Genomic DNA, 6,602 nt, shown 5'->3' with positions numbered 1-6,602 from the left:
TTTGGAATGTCATTGGGCAATGGCTTTTGGGGCGGGGTTTAGTGAAGGGTCAACTGTGGTCAAAATCGATAAAACTGATTTATTTTTATCCAAAATGAGTTAATAGCACAGGCAGACTCTTCACACGCTAGGGCATGTCTGAAATCAATGTCAGAGCTCATGAAATCGACATGTAATTATGAAATAAATGCTTAAACATGTAGCTATAGGTGTAATGTTAGAGGCCACAGAAGACATGTAAATATTAAATAAATGCTTAAACATGTAGCTAGGTGTAATGTTAGAGACCACAGAAGACATGTAATTATGAAATAAATGCTTAAACATGTAGCTATAGGTGTAATGTTAGAGACCACAGAAGACATGTAAATATGAAATAAATGCTTAAACATGTAGCTATGTGTAATGTTAGAGTCCACAGAAGACATGTAAATATGAAATAAATGCTTAAACATGTAGCTAGGTGTAATGTTAGTCCACAGAAGACATGTAAATATGAAATAAATGCTTAAACATGTAGCTATGTGTAATGTTAGAGACCACAGAAGACATGTAAATATGAAATAAATGCTTAAACATGTAGCTAGGTGTAATGTTAGTCCACAGAAGACATGTAAATATGAAATAAATGCTTAAACATGTAGCTAGGTGTAATGTTAGTCCACAGAAGACATGTAAATATGAAATAAATGCTTAAACATGCAGCTAGGTAGGTGTAATGTTAGAGACCACAGAAGACATGTAAATATGAAATAAATGCTTAAACATGTATCTAGGTGTAATGTTACTATAGGTGTAATGTTAGAGACCACAGAAGACATGCAAATATGAAATAAAGGCTTAAACATGTAGCTAGGTGTAATGTTAGACTCCACAGAAGACATGTAAATATGAAATAAATGCTTAAACATGTAGCTATATGTGTAATGTTAGAGACCACAGAAGACATGTAAATATGAAATAAATGCTTAAACATGTAGCTAGGTGTAATGTTAGACTCCACAGAAGACATGTAAATATGAAATAAATGCTTAAACATGTAGCTAGGTGTAATGTTAGACTCCACAGAAGACATGTAAATATGAAATAAATGCTTAAACATGTAGCTAAGTGTAATGTTAGACTCCACAGAAGACATGTAAATATGAAATAAATGCTTAAACATGTAGCTATAGGTGTAATGTTAGACTCCACAGAAGACATGTAAATATGAAATAAATGCTTAAACATGTAGCTAAGTGTAATGTTAGACTCCACAGAAGACATGTAAATATGAAATAAATGCTTAAACATGTAGCTAGGTGTAATGTTAGAGACCACAGAAGACATGTAAATATGAAATAAATGCTTAAACATGTAGCTAGGTGTAATGTTAGAGACCACAGAAGTGAACCTTTTCAAGCCTGTTTTCTCAACTCGCTGTTTCTCTATAAGACATTACTCTATAAGCCATATCTCCAAAACTGTTGGGTCAAACTGAACAACCAATATGTTAATTTGAAGCTATGATTCTCTGCTTTCACAACGACCATTCTCAGGAGGGTCACAAATATTGATATAAGTGTCATAATATGTCATCAAATGGTTCCGTTGCTTAAATGCAGAATAAAATAATTTAACGTTGATATGAAAAGTGAAAAGCACTGCCCTGTATACGAGTGACAGATGATGGATGGCTGTCACGGTGAAAGATTGATTGATTGATTGAAATATTTAGTAACAGTTTGCAGAATTACAGTACATGTCAAGCACAAACTCAATACAAAGACTGCTAACTGTGAGTGGACGACACCATAAAGCACTACGCTTGTTTACAAGAGGGTCCACCCTGTTCAATTCATCAAAAGACGTACAACGAGACACTTTCTATATAAAGCCAAAGAACAGAGCAGGAATTCATCATAAAGATGATTGACGTCTCCTGAGCAGAACCAACGCACGGCACCACAATATTAAGCATTATGTCATACTTTAGCTGTTGAGAAATAGCAGATCTTTAAGCTCGTAGATCGCTTTGAAAAATCGTTCAAATGTGAATATTATATTTTACCAACAACACGCCTGAAACGGCTGATCCAGAGCTTCACAGGAGCAATAAGGACATCATGAGTTGCATAAGGAGAAGAGTATTTTTTCCATACCTATGTTTGATTACTTTGTCTTACTATTTGTATATTATCTTTGGTGAGAACCACACATAAGGTTTCTTTTCTTCTCTTTTATTGATGTTACCTTTTTTGTACTGTTTTCATTGTGCGAATGAAAACTAAACTAAACTAAACTAAACTGTCATGAGTTGCAAACGGAGGAGAGTGAATATTATATCCTTTCAGAACGAATGTTTTTAACTCAAATCTTTCCTGGAACTATACATATTTTCAGATGGGGGGGGGGGGGGGGTTACATAATATTTTTAGGGGTCCTTGACGTGAGAATGTTTGAGCACCGACTGACTGACTGACTGACTGACTGACAGAACCACGAGGGCTTTTCAGAAAACTGTCAGGGTTTATAGAAGACATTCGTAGAACGTCTTCTACAACGGGTCAGAACGTTCTGAACCCTCATAGAGTCGTCAGAACAACATTAATGTTCTGACCAAAAATACCGTCTGGTCACCTGACCCCCCCCCCCCCCCCCCCGTGCTAAAATACTGAGACTTTTGAAATTGTTAAAAATGTTGAAGTGCACCGAGGAGGTCAAAGGTCAAATGGGCTCTGTGCATAGCTGTATGGTTTTTTCCTGCGTGCAGTTCATCGCGCCGACAGCTGATTGGCCCCCGCTGCAGGTTTATTGTTCAACGCAGACGGCTCTCCCATTGGCCGGTTTGCGGTTTATTGGAGCGACTGGGTCATCGCGCGGCCTATAACGATATGCGAACGGAGGCCAGCTGTGCCTCTATCGGAGCACGACGACCGTCTGCTGAACACCATCTTTACTCACTATGCAGGTACGCGTCTACAGTACCTATCTCTTTTTGATTGATTGAAATCTTTATTAACAGTTAGTAGAATTTACAGTACATTTTAAGCACAAACTCAATACAAAGACTGTCAACTGTGAGTGGACGACCCAATTAAGCATTACACTTGTTTACAACAGGGTCCACATTGTTCAATTCATCAAAACATTTAAAGACATACAAACATTTAGAGACATACAAATAGACATTTCTCTGTAGGTAAAGAACAGAAACAGGAATTCATCATATGGGAAGCAAAAAAGGGAAAAGATACAATATACAGTGAGGGAAAATGGGGTGGGGGGTGGGGGGGATTCAGATTTTACAGAGGCCAGTTTCGAATTGCAGCCATCCGTAGGTGCCCTTTGAGAGCAGTTTTGAAGGAGTCAAGGGATTCACATGTCTTAATGACTGTTGGTAGGGCGTTCCACATTTTGGTGGCATAGGAGCGAAAAGAATTTAGTCCCTTGTTTGTGCCGAATCTGGGTTGTACATGGTTTGTTGCACTCCCTCTGGTGTTGTGGGTGTGGACTTCGTTTACATTAAGGAAGTATTTAGACAGGTACATGGGTATCTTGGTGGTGTATCGAATCTTGTGGACCAGACCCATTGCAAGATGCTGCACTCTGTCGTCGACCCTAAGCCATCCCAGCCTGTCAAAGTGGGCAGGGGTGAGGTGGGTTCGGGGGGTGAGGCCAAGTAGGAGCCTGACCAGTTTGTTTTGAGAGGTCTGGAGCCTTGTTTTAAGGGCCTTTGAGGTGCTGTGGTACCAAGAGGTGGATGCATAGTCAAAGAAACCTTGTACTACTACTGCTGAACACCATCTTTACTCACAATGCAGGTACGTGTCTACAGTACCTATCTCTGTGTCTACAGTACGTATCTCTGTGTCTACAGTACCTATCTCTGTGTCTACAGTACCTATCTCTGTGTCTACAGTACGTATCTCTGTGTCTACAGTACCTATCTCTGTGTCTACAGTACCTATCTCTGTGTCTACAGTACCTATCTCTGTGTCTACAGTACCTATCTCTGTGTCTACAGTACGTATCTCTGTGTCTACAGTACGTATCTCTGTGTCTACAGTACCTATCTCTGTGTCTACAGTACGTATCTCTGTGTCTACAGTACGTATCTCTGTGTCTACAGTACCTATCTCTGTGTCTACAGTACCTATCTCTGTGTCTACAGTACCTATCTCTGTGTCTACAGTACCTATCTCTGTGTCTACAGTACCTATCTCTGTGTCTACAGTACGTATCTCTGTGTCTACAGTACGTATCTCTGTGTCTACAGTACCTATCTCTGTGTCTACAGTACGTATCTCTGTGTCTACAGTACCTATCTCTGTGTCTACAGTACCTATCTCTGTGTCTACAGTACGTATCTCTGTGTCTACAGTACGTATCTCTGTGTCTACAGTACCTATCTCTGTGTCTACAGTACCTATCTCTGTGTCTACAGTACCTATCTCTGTGTCTACAGTACCTATCTCTGTGTCTACAGTACGTATCTCTGTGTCTACAGTACGTATCTCTGTGTCTACAGTACCTATCTCTGTGTCTACAGTACGTATCTCTGTGTCTACAGTACGTATCTCTGTGTCTACAGTACGTATCTCTGTGTCTACAGTACCTATCTCTGTGTCTACAGTACCTATCTCTGTGTCTACAGTACCTATCTCTGTGTCTACAGTACCTATCTCTGTGTCTACAGTACCTATCTCTGTGTCTACAGTACCTATCTCTGTGTCTACAGTACCTATCTCTGTGTCTACAGTACGTATCTCTGTGTCTACAGTACCTATCTCTGTGTCTACAGTACGTATCTCTGTGTCTACAGTACCTATCTCTGTGTCTACAGTACGTATCTCTGTGTCTACAGTACCTATCTCTGTGTCTACAGTACGTATCTCTGTGTCTACAGTACCTATCTCTGTGTCTACAGTACGTATCTCTGTGTCTACAGTACGTATCTCTGTGTCTACAGTACCTATCTCTGTGTCTACAGTACCTATCTCTGTGTCTACAGTACCTATCTCTGTGTCTACAGTACGTATCTCTACTGCTGAACACCATCTTTCCGTAGCTCTTCTCACAACATTGACGACACCGGCGGTTCTTTCTGAACGGGCATTTGTTGGGCGTTCTTCTCACCCCAGCTGTTCCATGCCGTGAGAACTGTAATGTTCACACAGAAATAATAAACACACAACCAATCAGCGAAGTGCATCACAATACAAATATTGATCAAACAATTCATACGAGGGAATGCGCGGTGCGCAGGTGAACGTGTCCGTCAAACAAACCAACGCAACAAATACTAATTCTAAATATAATAATACCTCGTTGGCCGCTTGTCGTGGAAAAGGATTTCTTGAATCTTGAGTTTCATAGTTTTTACTAGAACGTCCTTTTGTCCGTCTGTCTTTCAGACGTTAAAGTTTGTAACACACTGAACTGTGTGTGCTCAGCGAGCTCAGCGAGCTGTGCGCTCAGCGAGCTGTGCGCTCAGCGAGCTGTGAGCTCAGCGAGCGAGCTGTGTGCTCAGCGTGCTGTGTGCTGTGTGCTCAGCGAGCTGTGTGCTCAGTGAGCTGTGTGCTCAGCGAGCTGTGTGCTCAGCGAGCTGTGTGCTCAGTGAGCTGTGTGCTCAGCGTGCTGTGTGCTCAGCGAGCTGTGTGCTCAGCGAGCTGTGTGCTCAGTGAGCTGTGTGCTCAGCGTGCTGTGTGCTCAGCGAGCTGTGTGCTCAGCGAGCTGTGTGCTCAGCGAGCTGTGTGCTCAGTGAGCTGTGTGCTCAGCGAGCTGTGTGCTCAGCGAGCTGTGTGCTCAGTGAGCTGTGTGCTCAGCGTGCTGTGTGCTCAGTGTGCTGTGTGCTCAGTGAGCTGTGTGCTCAGCGTGCTGTGTGCTCAGCGAGCTGTGTGCTCAGCGAGCTGTGTGCTGCTGTGTGCTGTGTGCTCAGCGTGCTGTGTGCTGTGTGCTGTGTGCTCAGCGTGCTGTGTGCTCAGCGTGCTGTGTGCTCAGCGTGCTGTGTGCTGTGTGCTGTGTGCTCAGCGTGCTGTGTGCTCAGCGTGCTGTGTGCTCAGCGTGCTGTGTGCTCAGCGTGCTGTGAGCTCAGCGTGCTGTGTGCTGTGTGCTGTGTGCTCAGCGAGCTGTGTGCTCAGCGAGCTGTGTGCTCAGCGAGCTGTGTGCTCAGCGTGCTGTGTGCTGTGTGCTGTGTGCTCAGTGAGCGAGCTGTGTGCTGCTGTGAGCTCAGTGAGCTGTGTGCTGTGTGCTCAGCGAGCTGTGTGCTGTGTGCTCAGTGTGCTGTGTGCTGTGTGCTCAGTGAGCGAGCTGTGTGCTCAGTGAGCGAGCTGCTGCTGTGTGCTCAGTGAGTGAGCTGTGTGCTCAGTGAGCGAGCTGTGAGCTGTGTGCTCAGTGAGCGAGCTGTGTGCTCAGTGAGTGAGCTGTGTGCTCAGTGAGCGAGCTGTGTGCTCAGTGAGTGAGCTGTGTGCTCAGTGAGTGAGCTGTGTGCTCAGTGAGTGAGCTGTGTGCTCAGTGAGTGAGCTGTGTGCTCAGTGAGTGAGCTGTGTGCTCAGTGAGTGAGCTGTGTGCTCAGTGAGTGAGCTGTGTGCTCAGTGAGCTGTGTGCTCAGGCTCAGCGAG

This window comes from Protomyctophum parallelum, assembly GCF_964188405.1.
Source record: "Protomyctophum parallelum genome assembly, chromosome: 10".
Classification (NCBI taxonomy): Eukaryota; Metazoa; Chordata; class Actinopteri; order Myctophiformes; family Myctophidae; genus Protomyctophum; species Protomyctophum parallelum.
The sequence above is the reverse complement of the archived record's forward strand: the minus strand, read 5'-3'. Positions refer to the sequence as shown.